Here is a 20,025-nt window from a genome sequence, read left to right on the forward strand (position 1 = left end):
AAACACTTCTAATCACGAAAACACTTCATTACAAGCATTTGGAGGGACCCGGGTGGCATTTAAGGACACATCAGGTTTGGATATGGAGTTTACTATTTAAGAGTAAACTCACAAAAGAGTTTTCGCCCCTAAAGTCCCATTACCCATGAATTTAAAGTCGTAAACTCATGGTGGGGTTAGATTCAATGCATGGGAAAGTGATTTAAGCAATTTAGGGACCATTTGAGAAGTTTACGGCAGTAAACTATATATTTACAGCTGTAAACTTTTGTACACATGGCCAAAATTTTTCTTGGTGGTTCTCAATTAATCATATGTGATTTTAAGCTATTACACAAGCCTTGGATGGAATTTAAGGTGTCATTTGGCCATGATTTGGGAGTTTACGGCCCATGAACCCATTTTGGGAGGGTTCACGGCCGTGAACTCCTTACGGAGTTGTTTTCATCAAGTTTTAGGCTCCTAATTCGTTTGTGGTTGCTTCTAGATTTTTGTTCAAGGCTTAGGAGGTGTGTAAGTGGCAATTTAACACCTTAGAAGGAGTTTACTCCCCATGAAGATGAGTTTACGGCCCAAGCATGTTCTTGGGCATTAAACTCATGTTTACTCCTTAAAATTGATGTTCAAGGTGTTCTAAGTCCAATCCCATAATTCTATAAGCCACACCTAAGCTTCAATGGTGTTTTGGAAGGGTTTTAAAGCATAAAACCCCCCTTTATGTGTGTTTACGGCCCAAGCATGTTCCAGGGCCGTAAACACATAAACATGGTCCTAAATCATAGATAAATCACGAATTTAAAGGCTAAGGGTGATATACTATGAGTTAGGGTAGATACCTTGATGATTTTAAGCCTTAATTTGATGATTTTGGACACTTAGATTTGTTTTAAGGAGAGAGGTTAGAGAGAGAGAGTAGTGAGAGAGAGAAAAAGCTTCAAATGGAAGCTTAATCCCCTTTACATAGGTTCCAGGCTTGGGACACAGTGGAATTCTACCCGATACCGATGTTAAATGGGGCTTTTGGTCGCACCCAATTAAGTTATCATAATCCGGCGGGGTAGAATTTAGAATATTTCAAATTAATGATTTTAGGCCATTTTCATGAGTTTCTAAGGGATTTGAGCACTCATAAGATTAAAAAAAACTTATAAGTTTAAATAACTTAGCTCAAAAATGGAATCGGAACGAACCGCTATAGACGGGTTTTACGGACGAAATGGGTTTTGGCGATGGACAACTACAGGTTGTTACAATACTCACGCATCTTCCGCATATAGATCTACTAACACATACAGAGTATTCAGCAAGACTGGATCGTCGTACCAGTCCTTCAGCGTATTTGGACCACTCTCAGAACCTTCAGAATGTCTGGACCGCCCTTCTGGGCCTTCAGCATGACTGGACCGTCCTCCAAGCCCTCAGCCTAACTGGTACGCCCACCGACCTTCAGTCTATCCGGACCACTCAAAATTGTTGTACATCACCCAGAACCATTCTTCCTGGGAGTCTCTCTACATAGTCTTTTCTATCCCTCTAGAGGTTCCGAACTCCAGATTCGTTCCCAGAATTTTCTCCGGCCTAATCCCAGGCCTCACGTCAACCTGCTACCTTATCTGAAACCATGGTCTGCTCCCTTCCCTACGTGTGTATCACCTGCTCTAACCATATCACCCTCTCGGCTAATGATACTATCGAATGCACACAACTAACCAACCTTGGATGTTTGCTGTCTCACCGGAGAATTTTCCAATTCTCCCCACTTAATGCACCAACTACTAACTACCGATGACAAAACCGACATGGCTCGATCAACCCTAATCGATATAGTTCCCCTTTCCCATGAACTGATTCCCTCTAGAGTGAGCAACCTCCACAGAACAACTCCCACGCCATCGCACATCCCAAACTCCAAAGAGGTTCGAATCTCAACTAGACACTCCTTATATCGCAGTTGCTATTCCTAGCAACAAGATAATATATCTTATCTTCCGACCATGAATCCCCCTGGACGCTAACCGACTACAACTCCTAACTACTAAGATCCTCAATCATACCACGAATCATCCAAAAAAGGCAGACATATCTACAATTCCCTACAAATAATAAGATAAAAAGATAGAAACATACCCGCAGCTGCATCTGGCTCCGCCTTGACCTCCTCAGCTATAAGCTGGAAGGTGCGTCCCTGATCCCTCGGAGGCTCCGCTCCACCATAACCCACGCCTGTAATCCTTAAATTGGTCGGCGCTGGATCCTGCACCAGTCTTGCAACAAGTTGTGGATAGTTGACCTTCAAGTGCCCAACCTGATGGCAATGATAACAAGTCCTCATATCCTGTACCGGGGCCAACTGACAGCAATCCCTCGCATAAGGCCCCTCTCTCCCGCACTTATGATACGCACCACCAGACCTACAAACTCCGACATGACTCTTCCTACGCTTCTCACAAGTGTGGCTGCTCTGACCTCCAATCCTAGAGTCAATAGTTTTGGATCATTTCGGCGCCAACTACGACTGCTCTGGTGCCTATCTCTACTCTCCTAACTGCAACTTAATATCAAACTCACGTCGTCTAGCGGCCTCCTGGAACTCTAACAAGGTATCAAATATTTTCATGGAAACAAACTGTCAGATATCCCTCTTGAGCATAATCAAATACCAGGACATCTGAGCCTGCTCCGAAGCAAACTCAGGGATAAACATCGCCCTTTTCGTGAACATCTTGGTGATTTCCATCACTGACTCTGAATCGTGCTTCAACTCCAGAAACTCCTGAGCTAACTTCTCTCTCTCAACCGGTAGAACATAAACGAGTACTGAACATCTCATGGAACTAATCCCAAGTAACTGCAACCCGTTGCGCATCATAATAAGATCATGTAGTCAACCTCTACCAATCATTCACCCCGAGCCTCAAAAGGTTTAGAGCATACCTCACCCTCTGATTCGCAGGGCATGAAAACATGAAGAAACAACCCTCCATATCTAACAACAATATCATAGTAACGATTGGATCCTGAACTCCATCGAAAGTAAGGCTTCGTATTATCTAAGTCCTAATACTGAAATCCCCCACCGGTTCCTCCCCCTGCCGCTTCGATAGCTTCTGTAGGTGCCGCAGCAGCCATCTCTACCAGAGCTGCATAGCGCTCACCAAAGTACTCAACCATAGCGGTCTTGATCGACCCAAACATCTCCGGCAATTGAGACTGAAACATAGTAGTAAATTCATCATGCATGAGCTCGTGAATCCTGGCATCTAACTCATCCGTACTAATTTGACCAATGAGCTCGGGTGGCACTGATCCACCCTCTCCTGATCCCGATCCTGATCCGGATCCATCCTCGTTACGCCTCGTAACCAGCATACTGAAAATACACCACAAGAACATCAGGTATCCCTCAACTTAATCCTGGGAACTAACTCCCAAAGAAACCCTAGGGGTTGTGACTTCCTTGATACGCGTACGGGTCATGTGCTTTCAGTAGTACGGGCACATACTACCTTCCGCACCTACCCCATATTTGTATCAAGTATCACCACAACACGCTAACCATATATGCACACACCACAAGCACTCAACCCTCACTCCTAAAGGAATGTTGAATATCTCATATGATGGAAACCCTAGGCTAGCAGACATCATGTAATCAGGTAATTCTATCATGCAATCCCTTAATATCCCTAGCCTAATACTAGCATCTTGTTCTAACATATAACACAATCAAATAACTATATGGTATTTTGGCGTCAACTTACTGGCTCCAGCTGATCATACACTCTGCCTCCTTGTTTACTTATTTTGAAAACAATTTATAAAATCATTTTGAAACTCCCCTTGATTTGAGACTGGATTCACACGAGAATTCCTCCAATTCACTCAAACCAAGGGTCTGATACCAACTTGTAACACCCATAAAATTTCCAATAAATCTAAACTTTTCAAAAACAACCCCAATCAATGAATCATTAAAAAAGGTTTTCAATTTGATTATTATCAGAGTATCCCAGAAACATCAGTGTAAAAATGGGAAGTGGTGCGATCATGCCCTTGCCTTGCCACGATCTCCTGAAGTACCTGAAACATAACACTGAAACTGTAAGCCTGAAAGCTTTGTAAGTTACCCCCAAAATACCAACCACACATAACCATACTCATAAGATGTCACAATACTTAACAACCATGCATAACGAGTCTACAGTGTGACAGGTCCGCCCACACCGGGCCTTCAGTCACCTGCTCTACTCTCCGAGTTTAGCTATGTACATCGAGTCTACAGTATGATTAGTCTGCCCGCACTAGGCCTTCAATCCACCTGGTCCAATCTCTGAATCTACAGTATGACTGGTCCATCCACATCGGGCCTTCATTCGTCCTGGTCCACTCTCTAAGCCTCAACATGTATGGACCGCCCTCATTGGGCCTTCAGCCTATCTGGACCGCTCATTGGGCCTTCGGTCTATCCGTTCGCTGGGTATGTTGGCCTACAGCATAAAGTAGGACCAACCTCAACCCAACCCCAGTCAAACAATCTTGTGCACATAAAATAATAAATCTCATAACAATCCTCAACGAAGCAAACTGGTCTACCAGATCATACAACATAACAACGTCCTAACCACTATTCCGACCTAACCGGTCACTAACATAACATTACCCTATATACCAGGATACATGTAACGACCCGTTCCCGGTATGTTGATGTATTGGTAATTATAGTGAGTTTTTCAAGAGGGACTCGGCGAGTTCTAGCCTGACTCGCCGAGTAGGGTCGCGCCTGAGGGCACGCGTGAGCCGGGGACTCAGCGAGTCCATATCCCTGAATCGGCGAGTCCATCTGTCTGGGTGAAACCCTAAAATCCCCGGGTTGCCCACTATTTATACCACCTTATAGCCCCCATCCTCACCTCCCTCACCCTGAGAACGCAGTGTTAGAACCCTAAACCTCCCTTGAAGAGCTTATATGTGTTTTGGTGCCATTTTGTGAAGGTGTGAAGAAGGAGAAGAAGGAAGAAGCAAGGAGAAGTGTTGTAGTGCAAAGATCCAAGGCCAAATCAGAGTTAATTGAGGTATTTTCGGAGTTCCATCTTGTTATATGCTTTAAACTTCCATTAGAGCTCTCCTAAGAGCTAGTTGATGCTTGTTCCAAGCCTTATGTTTGCATGAACGTCTTAATAAGCCGAAGTATCTATGGATCTGAATGTTGGGGTGTTGTAGAGCCCAGATCTACTGTCTTTTTGGAGTTATATTGCATGATAACCTTAGATCTACCCATTTTGTGCATCTTTTAGCCTTATTTCCCTTATTCATGACGTTGTACACGTAAAGTTGGAAACTTTACGTGGTAAATCAGCTTATTGGACCCAGATCTATCAATTGTATGTGTTTGATTCAAACAAAATCAAGTAAAAATCAGTTGCATGGCGGCAACTCGGCGAGTCGGAATAACGACTCGACGAGTTGGGTCGCGAGTCCCGAGCTCTTCAGTTTTATCAGTGTCGAGTGGACGAGGTGAGTTAGGGAGTGGACTCAGCGAGTTGAGGGTAAACTCAGTGATGAAGGGACTCGGCGAGTTGTTCATCAACTCGGCGAGTCCAAGGCAATCTTCTAGGGATCAAGAACAACTCGTCGAGTCTGTTCATATGACTCGGCGAGTCAGATGAAGATTGTCTGAGTTCTTGGATCAAGAGGGTACTCGTCGAGTCGATGCCAGACTCGACGAGTAGTAGTGAGTAAGAGTGAAAAGTGAGAGTGGGACTCGGCGAGTTGGGTGGCCCAACTCGGCGAGTCAGCCCAAAAGATATTTGACTTTGACCGAGGGTAAAAGAGTCATTTTACCCCAAGCACAGTGTTTCGTATTTGATTGAGTGTGTTTATGGACTTGTAGCCGAGGAGATTCAAGAGCAGCCGCCGTTAGCTTCCCGAGCCATACACTCAGCAGCCAGCTTACGAGGTGAGTTTCCTTCCAGTAGGAACGGGTCTAAGGCCACAATGTCGGCCCGTTCAGTTAGCAGTAGTTTCCGGATTTAGGTCCGATGCAGTAGTTAGTATGTTCGATGCCTCCGTGGCTCGAACAGGATTTGTGTGCTATGTTTTATGTGTTAAGTATTATGTGTTCCGGGCCACAGCCCGATGTAGCATGTCGTATATGTGTTATGCTATGCCATGTTCAGTCAGTCAGTTCCGGACTTCGGTCCGATGCAGTTAGTTCCGGACTTCGGTCCGATGCAGGGGACAAGGTCCCAGTCAGTTCCGGATTTCGGTCCGATGCAGTTAGTTCCGGACTTCGGTCCGATGCAGGGGACAAGGTCCCAGTTAGTTCCGGACTTCGGTCTGATGCAGTTAGTTCCGGACTTCGGTCCGATGCAGGGGACAAGGTCCCAGTTAGTTCCGGACTTCGGTCCAATGCAGTTAGTTCCAGACTTCGGTCCGATGCAGGGGACAAGGTCCCAGTCAGTTCCGGACTTCGGTCCGATGCAGTTTCCGGGTTTCGGCCCGATGCAGTGGGCAAGGCCCAATATGTGTTTATATGTTGTTGTATGGTATGCGGTAGTTTGGGGGAGCTCACTAAGCTTCGTGCTTACAGTTTCAGTTTGGTTTCAGGTACTTCCGCAAGCAAAGGGAAGAGTTCGGGGTGACAGCATCGCACACACCACAGCATAGCTTTTATCCTGGGGATGTCTCTTGATGTTTTGATTGATGTAGTATGATACAGTTTTCCGCACAATATTTTATCATGTTTTGGGGATACATCGCGTATGTTTTATGTTATGATACTTATATTATGGTTTTGATTATATTGAAAAACGAAAATTTTTGGGTCGTGTTTTTGGGTCGTTTCAATACCGACCTTAACTAGGTCACTAACATAATACCATCCTAATTACCAGGATGTAGATCTAGCATATCAATAACATATCAAACAAGTACCCAGATTTGTTGGGTTTTGAGCATTCTAACACTTCCTAAGTGTACATGCAACCCTAATAACCTTGGATCTATGTTTGTCTAATTATCATGCAAAGTTGAATTCCAAGGCTATATTCCTATCTAGCATACATGGCGAACAATTTTAACTTGAATGATAGATAGAATAACTTACCTTGTTGTTGTTTATGTTCTTTGAAACCTCATGAGCGTAGCACCCCAAGTGTGATGCCTCAAATGCTTCACACAACACCAAATGCTCTTGGAAAGACTTTTGAGAGAATGCACACTTCATGAAATCGGCCTAGCCCTCTTGTTTCCTTAGTGTAGCCGATTTTGGTGGAGAATATTATTCTTATATAGTGTTGACACATCTAGGGTTACATGTAAACCCTAATGTGCCATGACTCTTCATTTCCATGATCCATGGGTTTGTAACTCCCATGGAGCATCCTATGGGTGGAACCCAACTTGATAATCCATGGAGCCTCTTAGCCCACTATACAAGATATGGATGATTTACATAATCAACCCATATATTTAATTAGTTATCTTTTGATCACTTAATTAATTCTAAATTAATTCTTGGTCAAACTAATGAAATAATATTATTAATATATTAGAACTTATAATATATTAATAATCTCTAAGTGTTGTTTCTCTCATTTAGTCTATCCAATTGCATGGTGCCATGCAATCCAGATGGACCATGCCGGGTCGGGTCAAGTACATACAAAAAATAGTTATGGACTTAGACACCTTATCCAACAGTCTCCCACTTGGATAAGTCTAATAACTATTACTGCAAGTATGACTTCAGGAACCGATCGGGAATCGTAGCTCTTTTCAAGGTTTCTCGGAACTGAGAAGATGATGGTACGCCATTTAAGATAAGTGATCATATAATCCTCTGTTCTAGATATCAGTCGGACTAATACATGGAACAATGTCTTACTTATTGTCCAACAGTTTGTTTCCCGATTTCCGATTTGTTTGACAAAGAACTTAATTGAACACATCAACGTAGTGTTATCACGTGCCCAACACTCGCTTCGACTCGACGAGTCAAGAGACCTACCCGTCGAGTCCCTTCCTTAATTTTTACATAAAACCGTTCAACTTCTTGCTTCTAAACATGGGATGTTATAACACTAATTTGGGACTGGAAAGAGTGGAAAAGGGTAGCTTGATGTTAAAGGACAGATCAATGGAGCGTGTGTTGTTAACCAATAGATTTACTAGGTGATAAATAAACATCAAGAGTACCACGCACATTTGGATGGTTATTCACACCTTTTTTGTGATCCTCAGTATCCTAGTCACAAAATTTAATTGCATACTCGAGATTTAAGCATGCCATTGAAAGGTTCAATAAATCTCAAAAGAATCATGGAATTTCAGTTCATTTAAAACTTAATCTTCATTTTCATTTTTCATGGTGAAAATAGGTAGATCATCATTTACCTACCTTCAAATATGTTAGAGTTGGGTTACGGTATCCCTCTTCCGAATTGTAGAATATTGTGTTGGTTCTTAGCCTTAATGTTTCATTTGGGTGTTATATTAAGGATCCTTATGTAATCTAGACTTTTGTCAATCTTTTTAGATGTCTACCTCGAACAATACTTAAAACCCAATCCCTTTCGGCTCTTTCTCGCTTATGAACTTATGTAGGAGGGTCATTTTTGATGGATTGAACTTTAATGATTGGATTTGAAACATTTGCATGGCCATTCCCTACGAGGAAAACGAATATGTTCTCGATAATGAACTAAAGGAGATTAATAAAAAAATTGCCACTCCTGAAAATATTGCTGAATATAAGGCTCATGAGAGAGATACAACAAAATTGTTGGGTATTATAATTACTACCATGACTATTGAGCTTCAAAAGTCATATGAGGACTTTTGGCCCTATGAAAGTCACCAAGATTTGATGGAAAGGTACCATCAAAGTTCTCGGCAGGAAAGGTATGAAATCATGGCCTCCATGATCACAACAAAAATGAAGGATGGAGACTCCATCATGCCCCACTTGCAAAAGATGCAAAGGTTTGTGGACCACTTGCTGAAGTTTAATGTCAACTTCGATGAAGAGTTAGCTATTGACATTATCCTACACTCTTTGCCTCCATGTTATCATCAGTTCAGAATGACCTATCATATGAACAAAGAGGAGGTGACTCTAAGAAAGCTTCAAGGCCTTTTGAAAACTATTGAAAGAAGTTTAAATAGAAAATATATTGTGCCTACTCCTACTACTACTTCCCCTGTGTTGGAAATTGGACATAGGAAGGGAAAGAAGAGGAAGACTCCATTTAAGAGCCACAATGGAAAGTCCCATGATGGATCGTGTTCTAGTGGGACCAAATTTGGTTCTGCTAAACCCTCTTCCAATCGTAAGGAAGCAGAATGCTTCCATTGTCATGAAAAAGAGCATTGGATATAAAATTCCCCAAATACTTGCAGGACATAAAGGATGGGAAGATCAATCCCAACTTTGCAGGTATTTACACTCTTCTATCTAGTAACTCATCGCATACTAATTCTTGAGTGCTTGATAAAGGTTGTGGTTTTCACATTTTTTCGATTTGCAAATTTTAAAAAGAAGTAGGGTTGTGGAACATAGGAAGACGAAGTTGCTCATGTGGAATACGAAAGTGTCGCCTGTCATGAAGATTGGAGTTGATTCGTTATTGCTTAGTAGTTGCGACAACCCGATATTTCGGTTCTATGTAATGACTTAAAAAGTCAAGTATTGTAACAACTTTTGAAAATAATGAAATTAACTTTGAAAATAAAATATACAAAAAGTCTCTATTTTAGTTATCTACTATGTTAGATATCATTAAACCATGATCGTACATAAAAAGAGCATCCAAATCTGACTTCGTATGAGAACGTTATGATTTTTCCAAGTTCGGTATAGCAGTAGACAGCTAAAAACTCCAAACAGAGATCGAGCGACTTTTGGCTGGAATGACCTAAATGAGAATCGAAGGTCTCAACAGTGGTATTTCAATGGTAAAAAGTCTGGCAAAAACAAAAATCGGATAAAGGAGTTATGGATTTCTAACGAACTTTTCTTACCCCGACCTTTTAAAAATAAATAATAAAAATAATTTCAAAATTTGCCAACGGAGTCTAAACGAAACTCGTAGAGCGTAGTCTCACCTACTCGTGGATATAAAGAACGTCGAAAACGGAGTTTGTATGAAAAAGATATGAATTTTTAAAGTTTACTATATGATTTAAATATAAATTTAAAAGAAAATTCGGTATTATCCGAAAGGGGAGTCACCAGCCCAATCCAAGTTACGCCTGGCGTACCAGCGTACGCGAGGACTAGGCCTCAGAATGTCCACGTCGCCCCTATACCTCTATGCCCTCCCATCAGATCCTTCGTCTGAGGATGCGGTAAGCAGTGACGTAGGAGTACGCCCCGCGTAACCCCGTACGCCCAGCGTACCGAGGCAATTCCCGGCCCCTATAAAAGGGATGTGAAGGATTCGGGGAAATTACACATTTTCACTCATCCTTCTTGCATTTTTGTCTCATTTTCCATGCACGTGCTATCCCGAAGCCCCAGTGTCCATTCTGAAATCCCGAAGGTCGTTTCTGCTGCCGAGATTCCCGAGAATCTCGAGAAAATCCGCTTTCTCGAGTCAAAGTTCTGCTCGGTTTTAATCTCGCCTTCTTCGATCTTTCAAGTGAGTTCATACCCCCTATAAACTATGTTTTTAAATGTTTTGTAAGTGCTTTTTATACATTATTAAGGGGGGGGGGGGGAATGCAAGTAAAACACGCGGTTATTGTCGTTTGTAACTCAACGATTCAGTATATAAACTTTTTATCTAAGTAATCATATGTGATTCATAAACTACTACATGAGTATTCTCGTATGAAATCTATATTTTTAATAACACCTTGTCTTGTGGAAATAAAACGTATATATATATATATATATATATATATATATACACACACACACACAAATCAAATGCTCCATTTTACATTAGGTATATGTGAATAGTTAAGTCAGTTTATGTGTTATACTTTACATAAGGAGTGAGCATTACGCTAGGGCTTACTATATGAACGAAACACACTTTAACTATAATAGGTATAATTTACGAGGAAATCATGAACATTTACATACTAGGTACACTACATCGAAGAAGATAGTTTCATATACAAGAGCAAATGGACATTTTCATATGTAAATCTGTTTATAATAAATTTTGTGAGACATTTCACGTACTTTTGAGTATGCATTTTAAGCCCTGTATTATATACCATAATCCATTGTATGGGGAGCGTGATACATGTGTATAGATCTGTACGGGATTGATAATCCTACACCTAAGTTGTTAGCTATAGCTAGGCTGGCAGACCTGGTGTGACAAACGTCATAGCTTTCCAATGCCGAAGAACGTTGATATAGGCATCATGGTCAAATAGCATGGTTTAAGACTCACATGGAGTATTAAAAACACATTGATTTATGGGATTTTTCAATTGCCTTAACGATTTACACATAAAACTACTATTTTAGGCATGAAAAGCACTATTGCATTACAATTTTGGATCAAATTAAACAATCATCTACTATGTAGAAAATATGGGATTTTCTTGGAAACTTTAACGTGAACAAAACATTTTCATTCTTTTTCACATAAACATTGTCACTAAATACTTATGAACTCACCAGCTTAAATGTTGACCTACTCTTTCAAATCCACTTGTATTTCTTAGGGATTCAGTAATATAGGTAAACTGCAACTTTTGAAGAAGGGACTTTACGGCATTAGTTTAATTTCATTTTAAATATCATGTTGTAATTTCTTTTGAAGCATGTACCTTTCAACAATTTAAACTTTTAAATTGTATATGTGATGGTTGCACTGCTTTCTTTACTATGTATTCAATTGTTACGATACTACATGAAGTCATCCACCCTCGAATGATTCCGACATTCTGGTTTGGGTGTGTGATAGATTGGTATCAGAGCATTGATTATAGTGAACTAAGTATATCAAACCACATAAGATATACAAACTATATATGTTTAGGGACTCAAGTCTCTGACAAAATGTTTTTACACCTAAAACCTCGTTCCGTTTAAATAGATTATTTTGGGTCGTAAAAGTACAAAATACATGCATACAACAATATAATTTCACGGTTAGAACTATACAAGAAGTACTAATATGAGTTGGACACTATGATTAGTTCTCGATATATGTAATCGAATTTGTGACGAATATAGCCTGATCAACTATATTTATCCGAGATTGGACTAACGTATGTCGAGGAATGGTCGTAGCGAGTAACAAGTCAAAACTTACCAAAATAAACAGTAGTATCAAACATACAAATTTAAATAATATAGGAGTATTTGGTGCATGCAATAGCTAATCGCCATGTTTAGTGTTAGACGTTTTCAACTTTTGGTCAATTCTTATAACCCTATTCTCGTATAGTCAAATGGCTAGATTCCACCCACCAGGGGACCCCTACTACCCGAACCAGGGCAATGGAGGATGGGTAGAGGAGGATCCCGAAGAGGATGAAGAACCTATCGACTTGGATGAAGGGGATGAATCTGGTACGGGCTCAGAACTAGAAGTAGTTGACCCTCCAGCCATTAGGAGGAACTTCCAGGGACCGACTCCCATTTGGGGAAGTCACTTCCACCATTGGAGCCAACAACAAGGGATATGTTCTCCCTACGGTATGTGTCAGAACTTCTATGACATCAGGGAAGGAGGTTCAGCTAATCGAGCACTCCCGGTCATGGTGGGCAAACTAGCCAACCATTCCTATCAATTCGGGGTCCAAGCAAATCGACTTCGCAAAGTCAACGTGGAAGTACAAGTTCACACTTCCGACATCCGTCAACTGGATGACACCCATCTCCGCGCCGACGCATTCCAAGTACAAATGATAGCAACCCTCGCAGAGATGAGGGAATAGCAAGCCGTCTTCGATAGGCAACTTATGGAAACAAAGCAATCAGACGTGGAGTCAAGCTCCAAGCGCAACCTACGCGGCAAGTAGTGCTTGCTAAATCCCAAAATTTTGTTATAGATTAGGAACTCGGCTAAAAGTCTTACTTTTCTTTAACTTATGTATCGGAGATCCTTAGAAGTGTCAAAAAATTTCCTAACTCCAAATGTAACTCTTCATGTGTTTAATATATATGAAGAAATTCCCTTGTGTATAATTTCTTTGACTACCACTCAGATTCATAAGTTATCTAAAACTGTGCAAGCTTTTATTATGAGTCAAACTCTAAACCATGGGTAGTTCAGCTGAATTTATAAATTGATAAAAATGAAAAATTTATTAACACACTAAAAACTTATGTTCTTCATTCTATTTCTTTATCAGAAGAATGCCGCCCCGTAGATCTACACGCCATGTCAACAACGCAACACCTCTACCATCACCCCCTCCCACAACGGAAAATGCCGCATTGATAGCTGCGGTAATAGCGGCAAATTTTCAAATAAGCAACAATGGTTCTGGTGGGGGAGCAAATAGTTCTACAAATGGCCAACGTCAAGGTTGCCCAAGGGATTGTACATACAAAGATTTCATGAATAGCAAACCCATTACTTTTAATGGGGGCGGAGGAATAATGGCTCTATCCAAGTGGATAGAGAAAATTGAAGCTGTTTTTGATATTTTTCTTGTCCGAAAGGGAAGAAAGTGAAGTTCGCTGCTTGTACTTTCTCTGAAAGAGCTCTAACATGGTGGAATGGCCATGTCAAGTCACTAACGCTAGTAGTGGCTAACTCTATGGGCTGGGAGAACCTAAAACAAATCTTGCTGCAAGAGTACTGTCCTGGGGAGAATTGCAAAAGCTCGAACAGAAACATTGTGGCCTTACCATGGTAGGCTTAGATATCACAACATATACAAACAGGTTCAATGATTTGGCAATCCTTTGCCCAGGAATAGTTGCTCTAGAGAGCAAGAAGATCGAAAGGTACATCTGGGGACTATCACCCCAGATTCGAGGGAGCGTTCTAGCTTCCAAGCCAATCACCTTTGATAGCGCCAAATTGTTGGCACAAGCTCTTGTAGACAATGGGGTCTGCCAAAACTTCACAACTACTGCACTGGAGCAACCCATAGGAAGCAACAAAAACAACGACAATACCAACAACAACAAGAAAAAGTTCTAGTACAAAAGGAAGGGTCAACCTTTACAGGAACCTTCCAAGAAACTGTTGGGCTTTGAGCATTCTAACACTCCTATGGTGTACATGCAACCCGATAAACCTTGGATCTATGTTTTCTCTATTATACATGCAATTAAGAACTTTCCAAGGCTTTAATCCTAACTAGCATATTATGAAGATCTCATACTACAAAGTACTAGTTAGATGACATATCTTTTGATGTAGCTTGATGTCTTCAAGCTTTAAGAGCTTAGCCCCAATAGTGTGGAAGCCTCAAATGGAATCACAAATCACCAAAACACCTTGGAAGACTTTAGAGAATATGGATACTTGGTTCTCTCTAGTGAAATCGGCTAGCCCTTCTTAGTGTACCACACTAGTGCCAATTTCACCAACCAAGGACATCTTTATATAGTGTGGAGGATTTGGGTTACACCCTAATACCCATGACCTTTCATTTCCTAGGATCCATGGGTTAAACACTCCATGCACTATCCATGAAAGCTTAGCCCAACCTAAATGAACTTGGCCCATTCCATATATATAAGAGTCCATATTTAATTAGTTCCTTTTGATCACTTAATTAATTATAAATTAATTCTTGATCAATACTAATTAAATAATATGATTCCATAATAATATATTAGAACTTATAATATATTAATATGTAATCCTAAACATACTATTCTCAAAAGATTATCCATATAAATTGTGTCGGTGAAGTGCAACCCAAATGGACCATGCCGGGTCGGGTCAAGTACATACCAAATATAGTTATGGACTGAGACATTAATCCAACAGTCTCCCACTTGGATAAGTCTAAAACTATTATTGCGTATGACTTCAAACCTAACTGGCAATCATAGCTCTTAAAGCCGCTGTCGAACTCTGATCTTGTCAACGAACTTGTCCATTAGATAAGGGATCATATATTCCTCCATTCTATATATCATATGGACTGAGACATGGATTATAATCATTATCTCTGTCTAATTGAACAAATCAAATTAGTCTTGGCCCGGCCGAGCACTTCCATTTGTCATCATCAAATCATCGAGGGGCCCACAGATATCGCTTTTATCCCGAAGGTAAAAGGAATGGATAAACTTCGACTCATATGACTTGTTCTACTACTTGTTGAATCATACACAAAGGCACGTTTTATAGCACCGAGTTACCAAATGCGTTTTCGTGCAATCAATGTACAACCAACTCATAGTAACACCTCGTATCTCTAGGTTTGAAGAATATAAGATATTATCATCTCATGATCACTCGTGATAAAATCCATGAAGTGATTCCAATGAGCGCGGGTTGAATCCAATACTCAGAACTTATGAGCACTCATGAGTGTTGTAGCCCTTTTTCCAACACCTTAGACCTCTACAAGCCAACCCATGATAGTCTTCATTCATATCTACTTCCAACATATGACTGATTGTGGATGGTTTGAATAACTTAGTCATTCCGGAAGAATAACCTAGTATATTCGGGAAGTCAAAACATGCAAAGGGAAACACAATAATAATTGAATCCAATATGGTATCAAAACCTATGAACATAAATAAAACACCTTTTGTTTATCACCATATGATTACACATTATTCATTGTATACTGTTTCAGCTATCAACTTTATTCTTGAATTTAAAACAATAGTTGTCCCATGCTCCAAGCACGTACACTATGTATTCTAAACACTAGTCATGCCACACACCAAGTATGCATACTATTTTTGTCTATGATCTTTACTTTGTGAACTAGATCAATTGAACATAACTTCAATGATTCTCTTTTCACACTCCCAAATCCTTCTTGCAAATGCAAGAATTCCAAATTCATGCCATTTACTGAAATCTGTCAGTTTCTAAACTTATATGCATTGATCCTCTTCTAATGATTATGCACAAAGTCAGAAAGACTTGACAACAATCATTACAGAGCATTCCAAAAGAGATCAACTCCTTGGAAACATCCTTCTTGCATTAAGTTTCCTTAATCTTACACAGATTGAAAAATTTCTAACTTTGAAACATTTCCAGATTACATTTTGACTATCACTTCTGAACAACAGTTGTCTCCTTACAAATTATGTGAATATGGACCTTCCAGAATTATCACTATACTTCTAACTGTCCTTGAGCAACCAATCTTTGATAAACTTTAGATTGTCCTTGAAAACTGTTTAATCCTTTTAGTCATATCCAGTTCTAAACCTTTTCCCTTCTTAATGCCCCAGGCATTTGGAAAATTTTAGAAAGGATGAATATAGCACATGTAATCGATCCTATATTCGAAACATATGGGACACGATTCATGATGTCTCACATAAAGACTAAACCAGTCTTTTGCTATAACATTTCCATTTCAATTTGCCAAGTTCTCATAATTTAGATTATGAAAAGGGATGTCGTAATCATAATCGGATTTTAGAACGCAAATAATGGACCCATATACAAAATTTCCTTGGGTTTTGAGCCATTCCAACATGAAATTCATATATATATATCCTTGACTAAATGATTAAATCCTGATGATCTAAGCTTGTAGATTTGAGATGAAGTATAGTTTCCTCTCCCTTAAATATAGCAAAACAACTTTTCCCAATTGAAACCTTTTGTTTTCTATAATTAACATTGCTAGCTTGCAATACTTATCATAATTATCATGCTCCCACTAACATGATGATTATTAGCATAACACTTATGTTCCCACTAGCTTTGACATGTACTCAGAAATTAGCTGACTTTCTTACCAAAGTTCAGATTTCTGATACTAGATTGTTTCGATAAAACTTTATCAAAATCATACACATTCCCTTAGATAGAACACTTGCGTATCTAAACAATTATGAAGAGGGATGCCGTAATCATAATGGTTAGACCTTTTTGCCACTTCTCACAAGTCCAGGTTAGTGTGCCGGTTAACCACACACGCCCCACTAACGACTTTGAGAATGCAAATATCACAATTGCTATCTAGCTAAAATCTACTTAGTGAAAGTGTTTCCTCACCATCATTTTCATGAATCGGAGAGAAACCTTATGACACTTAGATTTAATGGTGTATGTGTTTTTATCCATGTGAATTGTCAAAACCATGGTCAGAAGACAAGGATAATGACAAATCCAAACTCATATGGACTGAACTCAATCTTAATATCTTGCCACCTGGCAGCTCAAGGGCCTGCCATTGCTTCCAAGTTGTTGTGCAACAAATTGAGAATTCTAAGAACTCATATGCAAAGCCAACATTAACTGGAATGGGCACAGAATATGTCAACACGATAGGTTATAAACCTCAAGTCGTGTGCTAGTGAAGAACTTCAGGTTTTATTCTTGATTAGTTCTTGAGACTTTTAAGACCTTTAAGACTCCCACTATCCTCTTGACATATAAGACTCCCTTGTCAAACATCCAAGAGACAGTGTGGATTCTAATCAAGACAAACACTCCACATAATTGGCCTTAGGAGGTCTTTGTTTTATCCAAAACATCACAACTTACCAATTTCAAATGTACAAGAGTAGAAAACTTTTACTCTTATATTTGACAAGTGTTTTAAACCTTCTCCGAGACATGTCACTCAAGTTACAATCTTAGAGTATAACTCTAACAATTGTTTTGGAACGAAGTATGACTCATCTTCTTGATTTAACCATTTCAACAATTCAAGATCCATCTTCTTAGTCATAAGAATGAACTTAGAGGATGGATTGTGATAAGGTCTCTAAATCATTAAGATGATCATAAAAACTGATACGAAAGTACTCTCCCATCTTTTCAGATTTGAGAAACTTCTATCCTTCTGCCTAATTTGATTCTTCTTATTCGCTCTGCCATACATTAGAACCTTTTCCAATGTCTCAGAGTTACACTTAAGCTTGTAAGTATAATCATAATTACTAAGCTTTAGTAAACTATGATGAATAGTCTTATCAATCTTTTGTGGTGGACTTAATCAATGCACATGACTATGTACTCGATCCCTTAGTCCATTACTTGACTCACACATCCATGTGAATAAGTAGTTAGTCTTAATTTTCCAGTACTTGAAAGTTCTCATTCATCATGTTATACAACTTGCATGATTCCAAGTTCCGGTCCAATTGTAACTTGGGTGATGAGAATCTTTCCTTATTTGGTAAATTTAGACATTACCACAAATGAATGAATCAATTTCATATTTCCACTCTTGCTATTAATGGAATCATATAAGCAACAATTTTTCCTCAAATGCCATTGTAAGGATATTTTAAAATAAATAAAATCAAAAATTTTCTTTTATTTTAAAACTTTGCGGAAAAACATATCCTTACAATCCATATGAAAACTGGTTGATATCTATTCCTAAACAAGATCTCATAACTCCTAAGAAGTAGCTCAAGAATCCAATCTTCAAACTATGCGATAGAAATCCATCTACGCGATCAGATTCAACATAATCTTTCTTTAAGTTTCTTCCCTTTTCTTTGATTCTTAAAACATCACCATGTGACCCAGTCATACCATGTATCAGGAATCTCAAAATATAAACTTAGCAGAGTTAGATAGTGGACTTTACCTGAAGTAGAGTCAAACTTATTGACTTTAACATCCTTAGGTAAAATTAGGTAGCTTCGCAACTAATGCTCTTTCCTTTAGCAATATAAACATATGGACCCTTTGGTAATGAAACATGGGACTATCACAAACTTAGCCTTTTCTCTTTACCATTTGGTCAACCGAGTTGACTATGGCCGATCCCTTTCCATTGGGAAGAGAATGCTTTACTAGATATCCAATGTCATCATTGTCAATGTCCATTAAGTTTTAGGAAGTTGATCTTAGCAAATAGATAAGATCATTAAGGGTCTTGTCATAGTATGTTTCCTAGATGTTCCAAAATAACTCACTATGTGACTTAGAAAGTAGTTAAACCTACAACTTCCTCAAGACTTTGACACCCAACTCTCCCGACTTGTCAATATGTGACTACATCTCCAAGATGTGATCACACCTAGACCTTGCCTTGCCAATAGGGCTTGAGTGACGTTAAACTTTTCAAGAACTTGTGGGTTAGGGAGAATAATCGGAGGATGTGAAAGAAGTATGATTTCCAAGGGACATCATCTTCATTTAGGAAAGCTTGTTTCAAGAGATTTGGGAAGATCACAGATGTCTAAACTAGACATCTTTTGGGAGATATTCAAGACAGTTGATCTAAAGTCCTTAATATGACACCCAATATGAAATATTAAGGCTAGGACCCAACCAACTATTTTATAACTTAGAAGAGGGATGTCGTAATCCAAGCTATAAAATATTTGAAGGTAGGTGAATGACGATTCACCAATTTCCACCAAGATAAACGAAATGTATTATTAGGTTTTAATTGGATTTGAAACTTCTAGATCTTTGAGACTCATTGAACTATTCAATGACATGTTTCAATCTCGAGTGTGCCCTTTAGGTTGTGTGACTGGGATGCCGAGGATCACAAAACAAGGTGTGAAGTAACCATGCAAATTACTTGGTACCCTTAAGTGTTTACCCCTTAATCGATGTGCCGGTTAACCACGCACGCTCCATCGATACAATGATAAATATTAAGTCACCCTTTACCTACCTTGTTAAGTCCAAGTTAGTGTGCCGGTTAACCACACACGCTCCACTAACGACTTAGACAAAGTGTAAAGTGTAATTTCATGGATTAGCACCTTATTTACATTTTCCTAGGTAACTAAGATTGGGAATTATTAAGTGTTTAGTTACTAAGTATTTATCATTAATACTTTTAATGAAGGGAGAATTATAGTCCTGTCAAACCCGTTCGGCTAACGACCCTCCACCCGTCAAGCAAGCGGTGGGTGAGAGTAGACACCCATTAAGTTGTAATTTTATAGGCAACAACCTTATACCCACCTTA

This window comes from Lactuca saligna, chromosome 8 (genome assembly GCF_052625555.1).
Source record: "Lactuca saligna cultivar CGN05327 chromosome 8, ASM5262555v1, whole genome shotgun sequence".
Classification (NCBI taxonomy): Eukaryota; Viridiplantae; Streptophyta; class Magnoliopsida; order Asterales; family Asteraceae; genus Lactuca; species Lactuca saligna.